The 23,602-nt window shown below is 42.4% G+C and overlaps 1 protein-coding gene across 1 annotated transcript in view; it reads right to left on the minus strand.

The window, feature by feature from the left end:
- Window positions 1-21,135, minus strand: part of LOC110509819 (BMP/retinoic acid-inducible neural-specific protein 1) — a 120,715-nt gene extending 99,580 nt beyond the window's left edge. The window contains exon 1 of the mRNA XM_021590941.2: window positions 20,639-21,135. The gene's annotated coding sequence lies outside the window, so the exon portion shown is untranslated. The remainder of the gene's footprint in view (window positions 1-20,638) is intronic.
- Window positions 21,136-23,602: the final 2,467 nt, after the last annotated feature.

Here is a 23,602-nt window from a genome sequence, read left to right on the forward strand (position 1 = left end):
TAATGATATATCTTTACAGATTAGACCTCTTGTAATTTGAGAATAAAGCGTGTACAGTGCAGTAGCCTGATTTCATGCTAGCTACTGTAGGCAGTTGTACTCACATACAGGCAACTTCCTGGTGGACACCTCCCAGAGGCAAATCAACATCAGATGCATTATCCCTCACTACCCGTCTCTCTCCATCCGCGATTTGGTTGCCACACTATTTGAAATCTCCCTCAATTTTCAAACAATAGCCTTGAATATGTACATGAATATGTATTTTGAAAGTGTTGTGTACCAAGGCAGAGCGAGGGAATGAGAGAGAGAAAGAGATCAATTGAGTCCCTGAATAACCAGGGTAAAGAGAGGAGGAAGTCTGCCTCAGCAAATAACAGAGAAACAACAGCGTTGTTTGTGCAAGCCCCCTGTAAACGGTCCTATTCACACAGCAACTCCCCACATCCACCCACCCCTCCTGGCTCATTGAGGAACTCATTCTCCATGTGGATCTCGTAGCCTCCCACCGCCCATCGATCGATGCCTTCCTCCCCTGTGTGTGGGGCCTGAGCCACCTCTTTGTTCCACATAGTTCACAAAAACGGGATGCTTGTACCCGCATTTGTATTCTGGGTCCCAATGAGGAAGGGAGAACAGTGGAGAATGAAGCCTGTTGCTTTGTGGCCGCTTATCTAACAGACATGGGGCAGACTGGACTAGCCTCTAGGGGGGGCCCAAGTATATTCAATCCATCCAGTGCTTTATCAAGACATAGTTCTTGATGCTAAGCTCTCTGTTGCAAGAGCTATTTTGGACAGGCACAGATGTGGTCGGCTCTGCACTGCTGTCAGGGGTCCTGTTGTAGAATGCATTAGGTCCCAGCGGTAGCGAGGTAATACAAGCAGTGATGTCAGCAGTAACATAAGCTATTGATGGATGTCAGTTCAACGTGGCAGGTTTGACTCATCTGCGAATCTGTTACCTTATGTATTAAAGCATTCAGGGAGGGATAGTGGGATGGAATGGAGTAATGGTGGAGAGCGACAGAAGGGAGAAAAAGAGGGGGAGAGTTTTGCCACACAGGGAGCCTGCAGAATTACGAGAATTATTATAATCCAGCCTGCAGCGACGTCTGGACAGGCGTGGTAATGGACTGCCACTTGGGAAGCAACAGAGGAATGCGGGCGGCCGGGCTAAGTTCATTTGTACTGGATTTCTCCCTCCCTTGCTTCCCTCCTTTTGTTGCTTTACTTAGGATTGCAGTGGCACTCTGACCTTCAGAAGACATAGCTCAGCAGGCCCTCCGCTCAATAATTAAATGCCTGGGTCGCTCCCCGACCAATCAGCTCGGCCCAGGATCATTGGCCGATTTTTAAAACAAACTAATTCTCTAATGGCCTGAGTTATTGCTCCAATTTACCTGGCTCTGAATTATTGTATTCCGATCTATTCTGTAAGGGGACGGATCAATGGGAGATGAAGAGAGGGCAGCAGGCAGAAAGGGCGGTGAGTGAGTAGCATTTCGCCCATTGTGCGGGGCGGGCGAGGCCGCTGTGGAGTGGTGAGGCTCGTCTAGGAGCCGCCAGTGGAATAGTGATGACGTCAGACAGGTTTTATGCAGTTCTTCTAAAGAGGGACCAGCTCTGTCGTAAAGCCAGGTAATTAACAAGGTCTGAAGCGTGTGGAAGGAAGACCAACAGCTTGGCTGGTCAAGGTGTCGCAGTATATGATGCAGATAAATTAGGCGCAGCGGATACCCTAACTTGGAATAAAAATGTACAAAAGATCATTCACTGTTAATCGTCGTCTGTCTCTGCGGAAGCTATTTTGGAAATACAATTCCGGAAAATACTTCAAACTATCCAACTTAACGATTCCATTTCTCCATGCATGGGAGAACTAGTTTAATCAATTATTCCACAGTTTGATGAGCTGTCACACCTGTGTGGATTTCAATATTTTCTGTGTCTTTTTCTTTCATCAAAGGAAGCATGTGAGGAAAAGATGGAAAAAGAAACAAAAATAAGCCAAATCAAGCAAGGTGCCATATACCAAACAGTCATGTCCTGCCTCTAATTGTCAGCAAAACACACCACTGCAGCAAGCTACAGTATTTCCAATTTCACATTAGCTGCTGTTTGTCCCTGACTGCAGTGAACACCTGACTAATTTTTGGAGAACAAATTCTCATTCTGCGAGAAGCCCGTGATGTGAGCTGTCGCAAAAAAAACAAGTAGTACATGCATAGCAAAACCATTCTTTCTTCTCGTCAGCGCTAGACACTTTTACCACATCCCTGAAAAGCTAGCACTGCAGTCTATGGGATTTCGTATCTGTCAATACACCTTCCACCGCGGGTGTGTGTGTTATAGATGAAGATTAATCATTTGTCAAACTCTAAATTGGCTTCCAAACGCTCTAGCTAATTTGCTCGGTGGTCCACTGATGATAATCCCCTTTCGCAGCTTTCCCCGTACATCCCCACTTGTTTTCCTCACACCTTCCATTGAGAAGCAAGGGAGCAAAAAATCCTTAATAGGTTGATCATGCAGCTAGCCTGTCGTAATGTTTCAATGAAATTATGTAAGATGAAATGCGGAAGCACTGAGGCCCTGCCGTCCTTCTCTGAGCAGGTCACACTCCAAGTACCTCTATAGGACCCCCGACATGAATCAGACCCTGAGCAGGAGAGGAGGTAAATGACACAACTGCAGTTGTTCTGTGCTCACACATGTAAATGTCAAGTGATGTTATCCTGACTGGCCCTTTCTACCAGCTCAACTGAAAAAGAGTGTAACAATGGGAGCGCCCGATATGGGAAAGAACATGAGTATGTGTCTCTGAGGAAGTGTGTTGGAAGTGTGTGTGTGTGTCTGAGTGTGTATATGTCTTTCAAAGTGTGTGAAGTATTTTTGAGTGTTCATGTAAACCATTGCTTGGTTTAAAAAAAAGGAAATAAAAGTGCTTGTACATCAACAAAACAAGCTCAAAAAGCAAGACTGAGACGCAGCGCTGTTGTTAATTCTCTAATTATCTGTGGAATTAAACGGCGGAGTACGCCTCCTGCTACCCCTGCTGTGACAGATCCATCATAATTGTGTGTATCTGTACAACAACACTTAAATCTTCCCATCGGTGCTGGGTTGGGCTGTAGGGGGTGACGCAATGTTGTTGTCAGGCAGCTGTGCTACGTATCGCGAGGCTCAAATTGAACCACGGGGACAGCTTTTTGTCTCAGAGAAATATGTGTGGAAAGATGTGGAAAGATGGATGACTCGCCTCGCTCTATTTCAAAATCTGAGGCATGAGTGCGCCCTCCCTCCTCATCCCTGTTGCACACTGAAACCGTTTACAAGGTGATGCTCAAAGAGTCGCGAGACAGCCATCGACCGTCCTACCTCAGCAAATCCTAATGGCATCACAATCTAACCCCCCAAAAAATGTTGTTACCAGCACTTCCTCATTCACGCCACGGCTAACGCTAACCTTTCACTGAGACGTTTTCAAAGGAGGGCATGTTTGCAGTCAGCTCTTGTTTTCCTGTCTCCCTGACAGGAATATGGAACAGCTGCTTCCCTCTCAGGGGACAAGACCCCTGGCACTATGCGAGCGAGGTTCAGTCCCCGCTGCAGTGCGTTATTTTTGTCTGGGCCCACGATCCGCTCTAAACCCCTCCGCCACCCACCCACTCTCTGCCCTCGACGCAATGCCATGCCTGAATTTACTGACCTAATTTCCAGCCCCAGTACAATGTTTATCCCCCATTTCACTTCTTGACACATACAGTGCCTCGCAAGCTCCCTGGAAGGAGACTCTCTCTACTCCGCGACGCTATTCGACCGCCGTCTCGCTCTGAGGAGAGGAGGTATAGGGGTTTTAAAGGGGACGGTCAACGGTTCCATTGTTCTTAATTCAACGTCATAAATTGGTGAAACGGAGGGAAAGCAGAGGGAGCGTAGCAAAGAGGACGCTACCCATAAATCAGAAGGAATCTGCAGAGACACCTAGCAGATGGTAGAGAAAAAGCCTTACGCTCCCATCTCAATTCCTCCTTCATGAAGCCTTGCGAAGCTAAAAAGCTCAGCAGCACCCAGAGCCTGCTATGCATCAGGGCTAGCAGATGTAGGAATATCAATATTGCAAAGTTGTTTTGTTCAGTTCCAAAGGCTGAGTCCTTGTTTCACTTCTAACCCCCCTCCGCTGAATGATCCATTTTGAGTGAGGTCCTACATCATTTATAGTTTCAATTCTTGTATTTGAATGAATGTGTATGTCATAGGAAATTGAGCATGTTGGAAAATGTATATCATGTCAGAGACCAAACACAGAAAGAGATACTTAACAACACACACAAATACCAGTTTGAAACTACAGCACATCTCTGTTTCTCTTTCTGCAGTTGAAATGAGGTGGGGTGGTCTCTCAAAGTGTAGCAGCACTGCTCTGTTCACTGGCCAGTGTGCTGTTTTAATGAGGGCCCTCACAGTCTCAGCTGTTTACTTTCTTCCTGCCTCCAGTAGAATTGGACGCCTCTGTCTGATAGACCTGGATGCATTTCAGTGCAGTTATTACCCTAGTGTCAAGGGCTCCCTTGGTAATGATAATCATCCCTGACTCGAATGGGGATTAAAATAATTATGATTTGGGACGGAAACTATCGAGACAGTTTGGCACTGTCTCACAGCAGATGCAAACAGGAGCTGCCAATGAATTAAAACTGAAAAAATTATTGTTATGAGATCTCTCTGTTCTGATGATGTCTAGGCCTGCAATGATACAGTCGTAAACACAAGCGCCATGGCGGCTGTAAATAGCCTCGGCAAACAAATGGAGGTCACGGCTTTGCCTCGCTGTTTTCCGATGATTATTAAACGCTGTGTTTTTGCACTGAGGTGGGGTGTGGGGAGAGGATCGACTTTGTGTGTTAGATGGAATTCATTGGTTGTGCCACTGCCACCTAAGGCTTTTAGAGGGCGTTAAGCGATAGAAAGTAGTTGGAAAGTGGTTTGAATGTGTTCAGCCACAGAAGCAGAGCAAATAGGTAGCACTTTGCTTAATCAAAGGCAATAGCTTAGTGAGGAGAGGTAGTGAAAGGGTACTATGTGTGCTCATACCAATACACCTTAAACACACACTCAAACACACTGCATATGTAGAGGTGTCCAAGGCAGACGTTTAAGGGCTGATATGACTGAAAGGATTGTGCATTTTTGGGAAGGGAAAGCTTTCTTTTCTCTTCCTACCTCCCTAGTTCCTGGAGGTTATCATTGGTGAAAACATGCCCTTGATATTGGTTTCTGCCACCCAAATTCTACCATCCCCTATTTTAAATGGAGTGCTCTTGACTTCTTGTCTTTGAAATATTTGCTCTGCTGCTCATCTTTCCCCTGAGTGGTCCTCTTTATATAGCTCCCAAGCCATACCCACAGGGCTAATGTGTTAATTTACCATGCAACAACAATATTGCTTACTCCAATATGTACACTGAACAAAAATAGACACGCAACATACAACAATTTCAAAGATTTTACTGAGTTACTGTTCATATGAGGAAATCAGTCAATTTAAATAAATTCATTAGGCCCTAATCTATGGATTTGACATGACTGGGAATACAGACACTGTATGCATCTGTTGGTCACAGAGACCTTAAAATAAGGTACTGGCGTGGATCAGAAAACCAGTCAGTATCTGGTGTGACCACCATTAACCTCATGCACCGTGACACATCTCCTTCACATAGAGTTGATCAGGCTGTTGATTGTGGCCTGTGGAATGTTGTCCCACTCCTCTTCAATGGCTGTGCAAAGTTGCTGGATATTGGCGGGAACTGTAACACGCGGTCGTACACTTTGATCAAGAGCTGGTGATTATGCAACCAATGGAAGAACTGGGACATTTTCAGCTTCCAGAAATTGTGTACAGATTTTTGCAACATGGGTCCGTGCATTATCATGCTGAAACGTGGTGATAGCAGCGGATGAATGGCACGACAATGGGCCTCAGGATCTCGTCAAAGTATCACTGTGCTTTCAAATTGCCATCAATAAAATGCAATTGTGTTCATTGTCCGTAGCTTATGCCTGCCCGTACCATAACCCCACCTCCGCCATGAGGCACTATATTCACAACATCAGTAAACTGCCGATTGTGAGAGTGGTTGGACATACTGATGAAGCGACTTATGGTAGAGAAATTAACATTCAATTCTCTGTCAAAAGCTCCGGTGGAAATTTCTGCAGTCAGCATGCCAATTATACGCTTCCTCAAAACTTGAGATATCTGTGGCATTGTGTTGTGTGACAAAACTGCACATTTTAGAGTGACCTTTTATTGTCCCCAGCACAAGGTGCACCTGTGTAATGATCATGCTATTTAATCAGCTTCTTCATACACAACACCTGTCAGGTGGATTGATTATCTTGGCAAAGGAGAAATGCTAACTAACAGGGATGTAAACAAATTTGAGAGAAATACGCTTTTGGTGTGTATGGAACATTTCTTGGGATCTTTTTACTTCAGCTCATGAAACATGGGACTAACAATTTACGGGTTGCGTTTATATTTTTGTAAGTAAGCATATCGTAATGCTGCCTGTGTGTAATAAATCCCTACACAGTGAGACTCACTTCATCTATCATCACAAGTGCTGGGCGAATCTATGTTCCATGTCATCCGAAAGGAGAAGTTGTCTATTCTAAATAATTAAAGGACCAGATTTTCCAAACTTGCTAGGTGCCATAACAGAACTGGGTGATGTCACAAGCCTTCTGTGGATATAGGTTCTTCCATAACCAGAGCCAGTGTTAGTTTCTGTGAAATGGGTTGCAGTCTGTATTCATGCAGATCACCCCTCATATCCCTAGGGAGCAGTGGTTATGAAAATGATGCATCGAATCAAACAAAAAAGACGACTACTCCAAAAATCTAAATAACAAGTCAATGTTGTTGGTCAATGAAATAGAATATCACAACAGACACATTTTCTATGTGTTCTGTTCTAAAGCTATCAAAACATAACTTCCATTGCACATTTTTCTGCTCACTATAGCGACTTCTACACGCCATGGCCTCTGCTCTGCCCTCCATTGTTGTTGTGCTGACTTCGCGTAAAGCCTGGAGAGGATACTGTACCTGCTTCAGCTAGCTTCACGTACACAGGCCTCTTCATCATTACAACGAACAGCATTACCTCCATCAGCAGGACAACACAGCACTCTGTGGGGATATATGGATGGAGAGCAGGGCCAGGTGTGTGTGTGTACATGTCTGACAGGGTATTTGACAAGAGTAGATGGGTGCCTGCCTATTTGAGCTTGTGTGTGTCCCTACGTGCCCCTTGTCTCTGAGGATCAACTTAGCGTCTCTCTCTGCCTGTCAAACACAGCAGCAGCTCATACATGTAAGTGGTATGGGTGACTGAGCATTAACACCAAGGGTTCAATACACAGCACTCTGTGTGCAGTCAGTGTCCAGCAAAATGTGGTGCTGCACTGTTTAACACAACTACACCACCAGTTAGCACGGGCCGTATTATGAGGCACTACACTATATGAAGTAAATCAGCACCAAGCTGACTGACTGAATCACATGAGATATTGTGTGTCTGCAACACTCTGCGTCTTCAGTCAGCGCCCGACAACATCAAACATGACTCATTTCCATCTCAGTGCCTGGGACCCTTGTTGGTTCTGGGGGGTTTTCATGAGGAAATGCATCAAGTTGCACGGAGGTTTTGACGAATGTCTCGAATTAATGATTGAAGGAATTAGTCATCACGCCATACGCAAATGACTGCATCGCATTTATATTTTAAACGCACTGAGGTTTTGACGAACGTCTCGAATTAATGATTGAAGGGATTTGTCTGTTGTGCAAAGTAAGCCTAAATAGAAGCCAAATCTGGGAAACAACCGATAACACTGATTTGTATAATGCATTGGCATAGTTTTGGTGGCTGGTGATTTCATGTGTTTTTAAATTAGGGAATACGCAAATGGAGAAAACTGTTGATGGAGTTAGGTTGCCCAAGCCTATGTCATTCAATCATCCTCCAGTTGTGTGGGCACACAACATATTACGAATCACAGTTGGTCTGCTCAATCAACATTTTCCCAAATTCTCCTATGGCTCAAAATGGGTGCAAACTGATTCGACCGAAATGGGCTTAATTCTAACTTCAGATATGGACATGTTCACACAAATCTGAACGTCCATCAATGCAGTGCAGTTAAAAGCACTGAAGTTAGAATTCAGCCTTGTGTCAATACCAAGCAAACAAAGATAGTGGGATTGAGGATTTGGAGAGAATGGAAAATGAATCTCTTTGGCCAGCAGCAACAAAGGACTACATGACTTTCCACAGTAACAGACTGCTATAATGACACAAAAGATATCACTGACAATGAGGTTGTTTCACTTAAGTCTATATACTCAGTTGGCTGTTGGAAGCAGCACTTTCCCAGATTATAAAGAAAGATGACTGAGTAGCATTGGCTTAAGACAGCGTTTCCCAAACTCGGTCCTTGGGACCCCAAGGGGTGCACGTTTTGTTTTTTGCCCTAGCACTACACAGCTGATTCAAATGATTAAAGCTTGATGATAAGTTGAATATTTGAATCAGTTGTGTATAGGGCAAAAACAGAAGGTGCTCCCCTTGGGGTTCCAAGGACCGAGTTTGGGAAACCCTGGGGGGAAAAAATAGTACGGATGTATTTCCTGAGTTCAAATGTCGAAGTCATTGCCTCGGAAAAGTCTCCAGAGTTTAAAAAACAGTTTCCACAGTCTCCTCAACACCTCAACCTCCATCTCCCCTCACTCCCCATCCTCCCCCTCACCATCACCCCAAGCGCCCCGACGAGGACCATGGGAGAAGCCCCCAGCAATTTGCCCTATCTCTAACAGGTAATTTCTACCCGTTAGTGATCACGAGGTGACAGGACTTAGAATTGGAAACTCACTTCCACTCACAGAGAGAGGGGAGACGGAGGTAATACTCTCTATAATTACCGCTAAATCAAGCAGACTCCTCTTGTTTTTCCTCCTCCTCCCTCTACACCTGGCCGCACGTAATTGTGAGGGACCGGGCAGGCGATGTCGAAAACCCGCTGCACCAAGCAATTTTCCCCCCATAGCTGATATTGCAGTTTAGTTGGGTAGATTCAGGACTGCCTGAATGACTTGGTGGCTTTTTTTAAAGTCTTTCTCTCAGTACAAGGCGCTAAAAAGGCAGCTTAACTCTGAGCTGAACAATGGCACCAGATCAAGAGCTTATGCATGCAGTCAGTGATGATGATGACGGTGGGGTGATGAGGAAGAGGATGAAAAATAAGTAGAAGATGATGATGACAACGACAATGTGACGCTAGCAAATGACTGTATCTAGTCTCAAACCATTGCAGAGATTCCTACCCACTGGGCACAGTGGTCAATTCAACATCTATTTCACGTTGGTTCAACGTAATTTCATTGAAATTAAGTGGAAACAATGTATGTGCCCACTGTGTGTGCCCAGTGGGTAAGGTTGTTTCTTAGTAACTTTCATCTATCTCATAGCCATCCGTCTTTGAGCCAAAGACATCCTTACAAACTATTTTCACGCATTTCAAATCAAATGTTATTGGTCACATACACATGGTTAGCAGATGTTAATGCGAGTGTAGCGAAATGCTTGTGCTTCTAGTTCCGACAGTGCAGTAATATCTAACAAGTAATCGAACAAATTCACAACAACTACCTTGTACACACAAATGTAAAGAGATGTAATGAGAATATGTGCATGTGAATATATGGATGAGCAATGGTCGTGTGGCATAGACAAGATGCAATAGATGGTATGAAATACAGTATGTACATTTGAGATGAGTAATGTAGGATATGTAAACATTATTAGTGGCATTATTTAAAGTGACACCTTTATTAAATCCATTACAAATCAAATCAAAGTTTATTTGTCACGTGCGCCAAATACAACAGGTGTACAACCTTACAGTGAAATGCTTACTTACAAGCCCTAACCAACAGTATTAAAGTGGCCAGTGATTTGGGTCTGTATGTTGGCAGCAGCCTCTCTATGTTAGTGATGGCTGTTTAACAGTCTGATGGCCTTGAGATAGAAGCTGTTTTTCCAGTCTCGATGCACCTGTACTTACCTCGCCTTCTGGATGATAGCGGTGTGAACAGGCAGTGGCTCAGGTGTTTGTTGTCCTTGATGATATTTTTGGCCTTCCTGTGACATCGGGTGGGTTAGGTGTCCTGGAGTGCAGGTAGTTTGCCCCCGGTGATGCGTTGTGCAGACCGCACTACCCTCTAGAGAGCCTTGCAGTTGAGGGGGTGTAGTTGCCGTACCAGGCGGTGATACAGCCCGACAGGATGCTCTCGATTATGCATCTGTAAAAGTTTGTGAGGGTTTTAGGTGACAAGCCCCATTTTTTCAGCCTCCTGAAGTTGAAGAGGTACTGTTGCTTCTTCTTCACCACGCTGTCTGTGTGGGTGGACCATTTCAGTTTGTCTGTAATGTGTACACCGAGGATCTTAAAACTTTCCACCTTCTCCACTACTGTCCCATCGATGGGGGGTGCTCCCTCTGCTGTTTCCTGAAATCCATGATCATCTCATTGCTTTTGTTGACATTGAGTGAGAGGTAAGCTGCCTCATTGTAGTTGGTGATCAAGCCCACTACTGTTGTGTCGTCTCCAAATTTGATGATTAAGTTGGAGCCATGCATGGCCATGCAGTCATGGGTGAACAGGGAGTACAGGAGGGGGCTGAGCACGTACCCTTGTGGGGCCCCAGTGTTGAGGATCAGCGAAGTGGAGATGTTGTTTCCTACTTTCACCACCTGGGTCAGCCCGTCAGAAAGTCCAGGAACCCAACTGCACAGGGCGGGGTTGAGACCCAGGGCCTTAAGCTTAATTATGAGCTTTGAGGGTACTATGGTGTTGAATGCTGAGCTGTAGTCAATGAACAGCATTCTTACATGGGTATTCCTCTTGTTCAGATGGGATAGGGCAGTGTGCTATGTGATAGCGATCGTATTGTCTGTGGACCTGTTGGGGCGGTATGCAAACTGAAGTGGGTGGCAGGTAAGGTGGAGGTGATATGATCCTTGACTATTCTCTCAAAGCACTTCATGATGACCGAAGTGAGTGCCAAGGGGCGATAGTCATTTAGTTCATTTATCTTTGCCTTCTTTGGTAGAGGAACAATGGTGGCCATCTTGAAGCATGTGGGGACAGCAGACTGGGATAGGGAGTGATTGAATATGACCGTAAACACACCAGCCACCTGGTCTGCTGGGTGAGCAAGCAAAGTCAGGACATTCAGAATTGTTGGGAAAGCCACGTTAGAGATGCTCCCACATGGCAAATCTGAATCAACATCTTGAGTCAGAGTAGTCTAAGTACCTCTATTTCTACATAGTGCCCCAATTACATCTAGGCAGACCACCATCCTCAATTCACAACTAAATTCATGGTGAGAATAGACACGTATGAGAAGATGGTCCTGAGGATAGTTTCAAGGAGACCACTGATAGAGCACCAAACAGTTCAGGATGAGTAAATCTCATTAAAGAGAGAACATTTATCTTTGAACCCTATCTTTATTTGATCTCAAGGGAAAAAAACAAATGGCCTTGCCTTTTTGGGGGGGGGGATTTTCTATCAAAAAACATGGAGGAGAACGTGGGTTTAGACAGCAGCATATCAAACGGGGGATTAGCATCAAGACAACGCTAATTCTCTAATTCGCCAGAGATAGAAGACAACCGACCGAGGCATGGCGAGAAAGAGAGCGAGAGAGAGATGCACATGTGGAATTTCTTAGTGAGCTTTTAATTTCCCAGTCAGCCTTGGCAGCCAGCCCCCTCACTGTACTGCACTGACTGGGGACTGACTGGTACCAGCGGTGAGGAGGAGTTGCCAACTGGCAGGATCCCTTCCACCCCACCAGGTTGCCATTGTTTATTAATAATCCCAGCAGCCTCAGCAGGCTACAGTAAGGATGCCCAATAGCATCCGTAGGGGAGTTTCTTCTCTTCCATCTCTTCCTTCTAACCTGTCATCAGGTGAACTGGAGAATAGAATCCAACCCAACACGTAAGCAACCAAGGTACTGGGCTTCTGCTGTCTGCAGAGGCCTCTGGGCTTTTTCTCAAGATTCAGGGGGTCCTAATTTTGTCCAAATGGTGGAGGCTTTGCTATTTATGGGGGTGTAGTGCAGCTCAAAGGACATCCAGTAGGGTGTCCACCCACTCTGCCCAGAGTGGGTGAAAACGCGCTTTGGCAATGACATTGCACTTCCTTATGTTATAAAATACATTTTACCAAGACAAATATGATTCTTCATGTTCTGAATCTTTCAGCAGGGTCTTTCTCAAACATATCATTCTATCCAAAAACTGGTATTTCGTAACTTAATACATCCAGTAGTAAGCACCAAACTCTTGTTGACAGAGCAGTGCAGCTTTCTCGCTGAAACTTTGTAGGATTTTACATTTTGTGGTCGTTGTCTTCCAAGTTGTTTCCCACGTGCCGCACATAGCAAAATTACCATGACATGAGCTGAATTAAATGTAAAAGGCTTTGAAAATAAATAGCTCAGTACTCCGTTGACATTTCACGGAGATATGCTTGTTTTTGTGAGAAGTCTTCGAAAGAGAACAGGAACTTCGCATTAATATTTGACAAAATAGATGAGTTCAATGGTAAGCCTATCAGATAGCTTTAATTCTCTCACAGCATCCAGCCTAGCTGGCGTGTTTTTATTTTCCTGATTTTTGACCACTTCTTTTCTCTGGCCTCCATTGATTTAGTCACCCTAATTTTGACCATCCTACAAGGTTAAGAACTCTAATATGTTTTGAACATATTAAGAACTCTAATATGTTTTGAACATATTATGATAGAGACATGAGGTCTGGACCTTTGGGTTTCTTAGAGGATTATCTACACAATTAACCTGTTTTTTATTTTACCATTGGTCATAACATGCATTTTTGATTGGCCACCCAACATCGGGGAAAAGCCATAGTTAAATACAGTACTGTTAATGGCTTTGACTGTAAGGATTCCATATCACTATTATCGAAGCCAATCATGATGAATGGCCTATATGGCAAGATTTATGATGATAATAATGTTTTATATTAATGAGAAAATATATACCTGCATGAATAGGGCCACCCATCAACATACCAAGACACACTGTCAACTATACATGGTCTCAGGAATGGCAATGTGTTTGTGATTGTGAAGCCATAAAGCTTTCTTTCATTCATGACTGATAGCTTTGACAGTGGTGGCATGTTGCTTCATATGCATTACATCTTAATTTGAGCGTGTATTGTGTGGATTATAATGAATTAACATTTTTATAGGGGTTGATACAAGGAAAAATCAAGTCTGAAAGTTCAAAGTGGAAATTAAACTTCAAACGTCTTTTTAAACTGCAAATACACATAATTGAAAAAGTCCTGCATTGCAGGAATGTTCTCCTTCGACAGGGTGATCAAATTAAGATACTACAACTGTAGAATCAGGTCATCAGCACAATATGACATATGCTATAATTATCCAAATGGTCTCTGTCCGTCAGTGATTCATTAAAATACATATCAAGAATAACCCTCATTGCACTGTAGTCCTAGATTTGACCAAAGTAACATTTGAATCTTGACAGTGAAACATTTAGCAATAAAATAGTAATACATACATTCTTTCAAACATGTATGCTACTGTCTAATTTGTTGTCTAAATACAGAAAATGTAGGCTGTAAGATAAAAAAAAAAATCCTACAAAACAAATACAAATGTGAGAAGAACAGAAACAATAAACAATGTAGACCCAGAGGCAGTAAGATTTACTTTTCATTATTATCTTTTAATTGCATTCTCTCTCCTGAGGCTAATACCGTTTAGATTCAATAATGGCTGCGTTATTATGGCATGATGAAAATGCCTTTCAAAAAGACCAGCCTCTCTCCTATTCAAATTTAATCTAATCCATTAGAAGCTAAAAGATAACTATCAAATTATACAAGACAAGAGTAAAAAAAAAAGATCCCAAACAAAATCTTGCACACAGCAAATTGGCCAGTGTTACCTACCCACTCGGCACACTCTGGTTGTTTCCATGTCATTCAATGAAATTACGTTGAACCATCATGGAATAGACATTGAATTGACGTCTGTTCCCAGTGGATGGTGCAGATTTTTCAGTGCAACATTTCTAGTGTTGATTCAAGTGTTAAATTAACACTCATTGGTGTTAATAACCAGCGTTATCATTATTACCACACCCATCATTATCATATTTCCTAGCATGCTCTATTACGGGTTAAAAAAATGTAATAGTTTTTTTAAATATCTGTGTTTGCACGTACATTGATTGATTAATTAATTAATTAATCTTATGCTACTCAAATTTTCTAAAGTAATCCTATCTGTTAATCCTATCTGGACTTATTGCATCTGTTAATGAAATGTCTGTTCCAGTTTAGATGGTTTAGGCAGTCTCATAACGTAGTCTTCCCAACCTGGCAGGCAGTCATTCTGAATATAGAGCCCCGATAAAATATGCGATGCAGAGAATGTAGGTGGAATCATGGAATCCAGACATTAAAACAGAATTCAACAAAATTCAATAATGTATTGAACTTTGTAGGAAATCAACTAAAGGTATTGAACCTTTTAGAATATCAATTCATTTGCACAAGATTATCATCAGACATGAACAAAATGCTTCAGTGATTCGTACTTTCTGAAGAGGCAGTGCAGGAATGCCCCTGTCTGTGTGCGCGTTTGTCTACCACTTTGTGTAGCCGTTAGCGATGATGCTAATAATGATAACTGTTTTTGGCTTTCCCAAAAACCTTTTCAATTAAATGTTCACAACAACGTAGCCTATGCCTACCTCGCAGAATGATCATGATTATTTGCATCAATCCAGTGGTGATTTGTTTAGCAAACTCTAAAATCATGTGTGCTACAGAAACACCGCTAACCAAACAAGTCATTTTGCTGGTGTACACTGAATGAACTGTATCAACAAAAAAATAATCTTAGATTTTTCCCAGACCTCAACAGTGGTCTCCTGGTGTGGTTTGAGCATTGTTGTGGACTTAAAATAATGAATTTTGTTGTTTTTCTATAAAAATAAAACCAATTAAAAAATCTGGAAAAACTCAACAGAGAAAAAAAATATATATATTTTTAAATGAATTATAAAATATTCACTTGGTGAAGGTCACAAGACCGAAAATTAATGAATTCAATAACTATGTCTCTGTCACTAACAAATACAGTCATGGGTCGTAACTCTACAATTCACTTGAAAGGCAAGGGACTCTGGGAAATATGCAAATAAGGCGTTAAACTAAACTGTGTGTTAATTTAACACTGTAAATGTGAACCCATATAGACACTGGATAATTTGCTGTGCACTAAAATCAAGATGATTCAAGCCAAGGTTATGTTCTCAAGTTTGTACAGACTACTATGTCTTTCAACAGAAACGTATCTGGTCAATCAATGTTCCTCAGGCTATGTTCTTTGCTCTCCTTAAATGAAAGCAAATTTTCCTTGGTCCTGCCTTCGGGTAAAGTTTGGGATTACATTTGTGAATTGATCTATATATGGATTTTTTTATCCATAAAATGATCAGAATGTAGCTAGGTGGACATCCTCACTTATTTTATACTGACCAAACATTAGACTTTCTTGAAGTAAACATGTTTGTGTTGTTGTTGTTGTTTTGGGCATGGTCTGATTGATGGCTAGGCTGTCATAATTATATGGTTGAAGTTAATTTACTGTTTTCATCTTTGTAGATATTCTGCCATTGAATATTGTATGGGTCTTGATTTGCGGTGAATCATTACACGCTCTTTTTTGTGTATGATATAAGAAATAGTCAAACAAATCAACATTTTACACATTTCTATACACCTACATTCACTTACAGGTTAGAAATAATATTGGTATTTCACAACGACACAGATGTGTCTTCTACGGTGGGGATAGATAATGTCAGTTAATCTTCAGCTTCACCACCAGTGTATTACATAGCATTAGGATTCACCCCCTGATGAAGGTGCATATACTGTACAGTATACACTGCCCTCAGAAAGTATTCATCTGTCTTGACTTATTACACTTTTTATTGTGTTACAGCCTGAATTCAAAATGGATTAAATATATTTTTTTCATCCATCTACACACAATACCCCATAATCACAAAGTGAAAACACGTTTTTAGAAATGTTTGCAAATGTATAGAATACAGAAATATCTAATTTACATAAGTATTCACATCAAACCCATTACAATCACCGTTGGCAGCAATTACATCTGTAAGACTTTCTGGATAGGTGTCTAAGAGCTTTGCATACCTGGATTGTACAATAGTTGCCCATTGTTCTTTTCAACTCTTCAAACTCGGTCAAATTGTTGATTGATCATTGCTAGACAACCATTTAAGTCTTGCCATAGATTTTTAAGCAGATTTAAGTCAAAACTGTAACTCGGCCACTCAGGAACATTCAGTCTTCTTGGTAAGCAACTCCAGTGTAGATTTGGCATCGGGTTTTCCTGCTGAAAGGATTATGCATCTCCCAGTGTCTGGTGGAAAGCAGACTGAACCAGGTTTTCCTCTAGGATTTTGCCTGTGCTTAGCTCCATTACGTTCCTTTGTTATCCTGAAAAACTCCCCAGTCCTTAACGATTACAAGCATACCCATAACATGATGCAGCCGCAACTAGGCTTCAAAATATGGATCGTGGTACTCAGTAATGTGTTGTAATGGATTTGCCCCAAATATAACATTTTGTATTCAGGACAAAAAGTTTATTGATTTTCCAGTATTACTTTAGTGCCTTGTGCAAACAGGTTGCATTTCTTTTTCTAAATTCCATACAGGCTTCCTTCTTTTCACTCTGTCAATTATGTTAGTATTGTTGTTGATACATCCTCAGTTTTCTTCTATAGTTTTCTTCTTTCAATGTGTGCTTTTCTTTATTCTTACCCATCTGCCAATGTGTGCTATTCTTTGAGAGACATTGGAAAACCTCTGTGGTCCTTGTGGTTGAATCTGTGTTTGAAATTCACTGCTCGACTGAGGACCTTACAGATAATTGTGTGTGTGGGGTACAGAGATGAGGTAGTCATTAAAAAATCAAGTCCGTGCAACTTATTATGGGACTTGTTAATTAAGACTATTTTTACCCCTGAACTTATTTAGGCTTGCCTTAACAAAGGGGTTGAATACATATTGACTCAATATATTTCAGCTTTACATTTGAACAATTTGTAAACATTTCGAAAAACATAATTCCACTTTAACATTATGGGGTATTGTGTGTCGGCCAGTGACCAACAATCTCAATGTAATCTATTTTAAATTCATGCTGTAACAACAAAATGTGGATAAAGTCAAGGGATGTGAATACCTCCTGAAGGTACGTATTTGACTGATAAATAATTGATTGAGGTGTCTATATTAATTTTGCAGGCATAAAAAATGTCTGCCTTGATTGACTCGCTGAGAGGTTTTTGAGGCTTCCTTCAGCTGTAGGGCACTATCCCTGCTGTGCACGGTAAGCCATGCATGCTCATCCCATTAGCTCACTACTGTACTGGAAAGTACATAGAGTAAGTAGGAAATACATACTGTATATGTATATGAGTGCATGGTGAGATACAGTATGCACATCTCACAGTTGCACTCTGGGCAAGTGTATATAACATTTTATATAGGAGTACATAACGTATAGGTCATAGATGTTTTTGTATTTAGTTACTAGTCAAGCAATCCCACAGTAGCCTCACGTCAACTAACACATCCAGCAACTTCATTTCTTCTTAGGTCTTGTGGTAGCCCCAGAGGAGAAGTACAGGCCAGAGGACAACTGCAGGTCAAATGATTACCACTGCAATTTGGAATGAAGTTCACCATCCGTTGTGTGTTGTTCTGACACATGGCTTGATTTGACCACTGTAGTTTTTCCTCCCATCAAAACAGGTTTTTTATTCCCTCTGGAAGGAATCCTTTCCGGCCACTCCAGCTGCAACCAGCGCACACTGCTAGTCCGGCCAATAGTGGAGACGCCTGATGCCTCTTGGCAATGTGAGACAGTTAGCTCTTCTAGCTCCAGCACTGAGAGGGCTTGTATTTGATATTCTTGTCCATACATAAGGAGAATGGGCCACTGCCTACCTCCCAGTTTATCTATTTAAGGAGAATGTGCTACTATGCACCCTAATCTGTGTGTGTGTGTGTGTGTGTGTGTGTGTGTGTGTGTGTGTGTGTGTGTGTGTGTGTGTGTGTGTGTGTGTGTAAAAGTGTTTAGTCTCTAGTGTGTAGTCCTTTATTTGCCTTTGTGAATCATGGCAACATGAGGTTGCAATCAATCCATCATTGAAGTGCACAGCAGGAGTCACAAAACATTATGCTGCAGCGTGTACTCCCAGGCTTTGTCAACACAGTGTCACCAAGCATGGGACACAGCTGTAGCCTCAAGCTACTGCAGGCATTTTCTTTTTTGGCATATGTGATTTTGAGCCATTTCTCTTTGAAAAGGATTATATGTTGCCATCATATATGAAATATAAAGGCCATCTGATTGAATTAGCCATTTGAAATACTTAAAAAAAGACTTTGTTTTGTGACTGTAGAAATTTTTTCATGCATGTTAATCGCAGAATAATGTGATATAACATATTGGCATACTGTCAATATGTATGAGTTCATGCCTTGCCTGACAAAACAGTTCTTGGAAAGTGTCCATTGTAAAGAGCACTTAAAATGCAGAGTAGAAATGGAATGTCATTCAGAGTGGACTTGAAGAGAGCTATATCGATTGATAACTTTCAACTTAGTTCACAAAACAGACCACATGGCAGCATGGATATGATGTCAATATTGATATTAACAATGACAGTAAATCTGTTCTTGCTGCTGCTGTGCCCTACTTTTATATTGGTAAATGAACATGTTGAAATGACCACTCTACAGTATATGTCGTTATTACGATTTGATTCATATGAAGATGTCAAGAGAAAATGTATCTTAGTTCAATCATTGCTGTACCATGTCTGTTTGAAATTACATTTGTCTGATGTGGAATTAAAATGGGTTCAGGAGAGTAAGACTGAGAGTACATGATTGATCTGTAACGTGAAGGATGACGAACACCTATTGGCACATATCTAAAGGCACAAAGTAAAGAAGAAGAAGTCCCCGTCGTTAGTTATAAAATCCAGTCGTTAGTTCTAAAAAACGAATTGCCCACTAAAAGTGGAGTTGCATTTCTAATCGTGTATTCATCAGCACCAGTCAATTATCCTGCCTGTAGATGATAATATGACACATGGGCCAAAAGAGCGCGAGCTCCCCCAGCAGTTAGTCGACAGTAGCGCACTCACACAACTTCACTTGAAGGGAGGGAGAGGCAACTTTGGCTCGATGTTGCAGCCTCATAAACATACATGTTTTCTGATCATAATATTTCTTCTCTGTTGAATTAATTTGAATAAGCCATTAACATCAGCATATTTGTATTATTGATCAAGCTGCTCTCCAACATACATGTCTGTGTTGAAAAGGTACACTCATGAGGCAACAGTCCGGATATTGTCGCATTTGCTATATTTTTACACACATACACACACGCATACACTTGCACGATGGATTCTGTCTAAACTGTGTTTGAAAGTATTCACGGATAAGATAAAATAAGTGACACACCAATTACTGAATATTTACAACTGAGAGACTAACATCAAACATTAATGCATTTCACCATTGCATTACACTCCATACAGCAGGTGAAACGGGTAGCCTTCATTCCACACTTCGCTAGAAACAAACTAACGATGCTTGAAATGTGAGCAATTGAAATGCGGCATAAGTCTTGAATTTCAGAAGCTTCGGTATTTCAGTCGTATGTTGTAAAATTAACTGATAGGGACTCACATTGCACAATCAACTGTAGTAATGTTGATATAATCCCACATGGGAATCGACGTTTGAGCCGAACCCCATTATTTCTAGAACAAAATACACAAGCATATTATGATGCTGTGCCTGGAACTTCAATGTGCCCTGGTCTGATTCCGACGGTCCATTCATTGAGGCGAGGGTCAGTGTGAAATAAACTATGCGTGGATTGAAAACTGATTCTTAATGCTTTCTCCCCCACACTATTACGCTCTTTCATTATGTCGTCCTCCTCTGCAGCCTCGCATTACATACAGTCATATGCGAGGAGAATTCAGCCAATCGCCTACTGCACTGAACCACCAACTCACTTTGCATGTAAATGTAAGGTATTAGGATCTAGCGTTGTTCATATCCACAGTAATGGACATTTAGTGAATGTTAATTGAGATAAATAACAACAACATAGGTTGGACACATGGAAACACAAAACTCACATAGGCTACATATAAGACAACACGCTGCCTGATTTGACAATGATAAAGCAGAAAAACGCACCCGTCCAGAAAAAAACACTATATCCTATCATGTTGACCATGTAAAATCGCCATAACTGTCAATAAGCTACAGCATAACCTTTAGCTACTCTAATAACTGGTATAGTGTGTATATAAAACAATACAATTGAACGCAAATTAAGCTACACTTAAGCAGGCTTACCTAAAACTGATTCTCCCCTGTGCTCGGAATATGTGGTCCAAGGTGCTTTAGTTTTCTGTCCGAAAACTTTTGCTGGAGCATATGTATCCAGTGTGCATGCTGGTAGCTCAATCTTAGATGTTGAATTGTGGATGAGTTGGCGGTCCTTCTCATGCTCAAGAGAGAGAAATCCTTCGGTTCGGCAAGTTGGTAAGCATGAGTACACAGATAAACAGAGTGACCAAGTCGACCCGTGGGGAAACGGGAGTTCGATAGTTAAGAAGAAATATCCCGATGTGTTCTAGGGAGGTTCGGGCGAGCTCGGATCCGTGAAAGTCGTTCGCAGGTGAAGAGGTGGTAGTGAGGATGCCAAGGAAGGTAGGCAGTGACTGATCGAGTGCAGGGCAAAAGGAAGCGAAACTAGGGGGAGGTACTGAGAATACAGCTTTGTATTGTAGAGGACGGCAATACCAGACGGCAGGGGGTGGGACTGAACCACACGAGCCGAACGGGAGAGGAGGGGGGAAAGAAGGGTTGGGGAGGAAGGATATACCGCGTCGTGACTTTATGTGTTGATAAACAACGATTATAAAGGTTCAACTTTGAAAACTCCCAAAAGAAGACAGCATGACAAACGTTAAAGCAACTGCAAATTGGACTACTGGGGAAAGTGTAGTCTAGAGTCTATGCATTACCACCGCTCCTTACCACCGCGCTTTCATTGTGTGACTGTTTCAATGGAAACCTAGCAATATGAAAAAGGAATAAAACCCAACGACGCATGTATCTCTCTCTCTCTCTCGCACGCACGCACAGACACATACACACACACTCATGGATTAGGGAGCACACACTTGCCAGATGACTAATAATGGTTGTACACCGTACCCAGAGTGAATTTATAACTAGTGACTTTGTGTGTGGGATTTGTTTGCACCAACAAGAAAAAATATGTGGAGGCGCTGTCCAGTGTCCTGAAAGTGCTCCAGAACAGAGGGCTATGCGTGTTGGCTGTCCATTGCCCTGAAACACTGCACACTGCACACTGCCCTAACCCATCTGGACAAGAGGAATACCTGTGTGAGAATGCTGTTCATCGACTACAGCTCGGCATTCAACACCATAGTACCCTCCAAGCTCGTCATCAAGCTCGAGACCCTGGGTCTCGACCCCGCCCTGTGCAACTGGGTACTGGACTTCCTGACGGGCCGCCCCCAGGTGGTGAGGGTAGGCAACAACATCTCCTCCCGCTGATCCTCAACACTGGGGCCCCACAAGGGTGCGTTCTGAGCCCTCTCCTGTACTCCCTGTTCACCCACGACTGCGTGGCCACGCACGCCTCCAACTCAATCATCAAGTTTGCGGACGACACAACAGTGGTAGGCTTGATTACCAACAACAACGAGACGGCCTACAGGGAGGAGGTGAGGGCCCTCGGAGTGTGGTGTCAGGAAAATAACCTCACACTCAACGTCAACAAAACTAAGGAGATGAGTGTGGACTTCAGGAAACAGCAGAGGGAACACCCCCCTATCCACATCGATGGAACAGTAGTGGAGAGGGTAGCAAGTTTTAAGTTCCTCGGCATACACATCACAGACAAACTGAATTGGTCCACTCACACAGACAGCATTGTGAAGAAGGCGCAGCAGCGCCTCTTCAACCTCAGGAGACTGAAGAAATTCGGCTTGTCACCAAAAGCACTCACAAACTTCTACAGATGCACAATCGAGAGCATCCTGTCGGGCTGTATCACCGCCTGGTACGGCAACTGCTCCACCCTCAACCGTAAGGCTCTCCAGAGGGTAGTGAGGTCTGCACAATGCATCACCGGGGGCAAACTACCTGCCCTCCAGGACACCTACACCACCCGATGTCACAGGAAGGCCATAAAGATCATCAAGGACATCAACCACCCGAGCCACTGCCTGTTCACCCCGCTATCATCCAGAAGGCGAGGTCAGTACAGGTGCATCAAAGCTGGGACCGAGAGACTGAAAAACAGCTTCTATCTCAAGGCCATCAGACTGTTAAACAGCCACCACTAACATTGAGTGGCTGCTGCCAACACACTGACGCTGACTCAACTCCAGCCACTTTAATAATGGGAATTGATGGTAAATGATGTAAATATATCACTAGCCACTTTAAACAATGCTACCTTATATAATGTTACTTACCCTACATTATTCATCTCATATGCATACGTATATACTGTTCTCTATATCATCGACTGTATTCTTATGTAATACATGTATCACTAGCCACTTTAACTATGCCACTTTGTTTACATACTCATCTCATATGTATATACTGTACTCAATACCATCTACTGTATCTTGCCTATGCTGCTCTGTACTATCACTCATTCATATATCCTTATGTACATATTCTTTATCCCCTTACACTGTGTACAAGACAGTAGTTTTGGAATTGTTAGTTAGATTACTTGTTATTACTGCATTGTCGGAACTAGAAGCACAAGCATTTCGCTACACTCGCATTAACATCTGCTAACCATGTGTATGTGACAAATACAATTTGATTTGATTTGATTTGATTTGATTTGAAAACGCTAAAAAGACCGATGCATTCTGCTGGCCACTGTCCATGTTATAGAGGCCTATGCATTGCAGTTGGCTTTCCAAACACTTTTACATTTCACTGTCCACACCTATGCATTTACAATGGCATTTAGTTTATTTTTTAGAACTAGGCAAATTCTTATTTTACAATAATGGAATACTCCGGCCAAACCCTCCCCTAACCCGAACGACGCTGGGCCAATTGTGCGCTGGCCGATCACAGCTGGTTGTGACACAGACCAGGATCAAACCAGGGTCTGTAATGACGCCTCTAGCACTGAGATGCAGTGCCTTATGCCACTGCGCCACACAGGAGTTTAGCTTTGACAAGTGCATGTTTCATATCATTCACAGGTGGATGACTCCACTTAGTGACTTTTGCGGGTTTAAAATCACTTGT

The sequence above is a fragment of the Oncorhynchus mykiss genome, chromosome Y (assembly GCF_013265735.2).
Source record: "Oncorhynchus mykiss isolate Arlee chromosome Y, USDA_OmykA_1.1, whole genome shotgun sequence".
In the NCBI taxonomy this organism is placed as follows: Eukaryota; Metazoa; Chordata; class Actinopteri; order Salmoniformes; family Salmonidae; genus Oncorhynchus; species Oncorhynchus mykiss.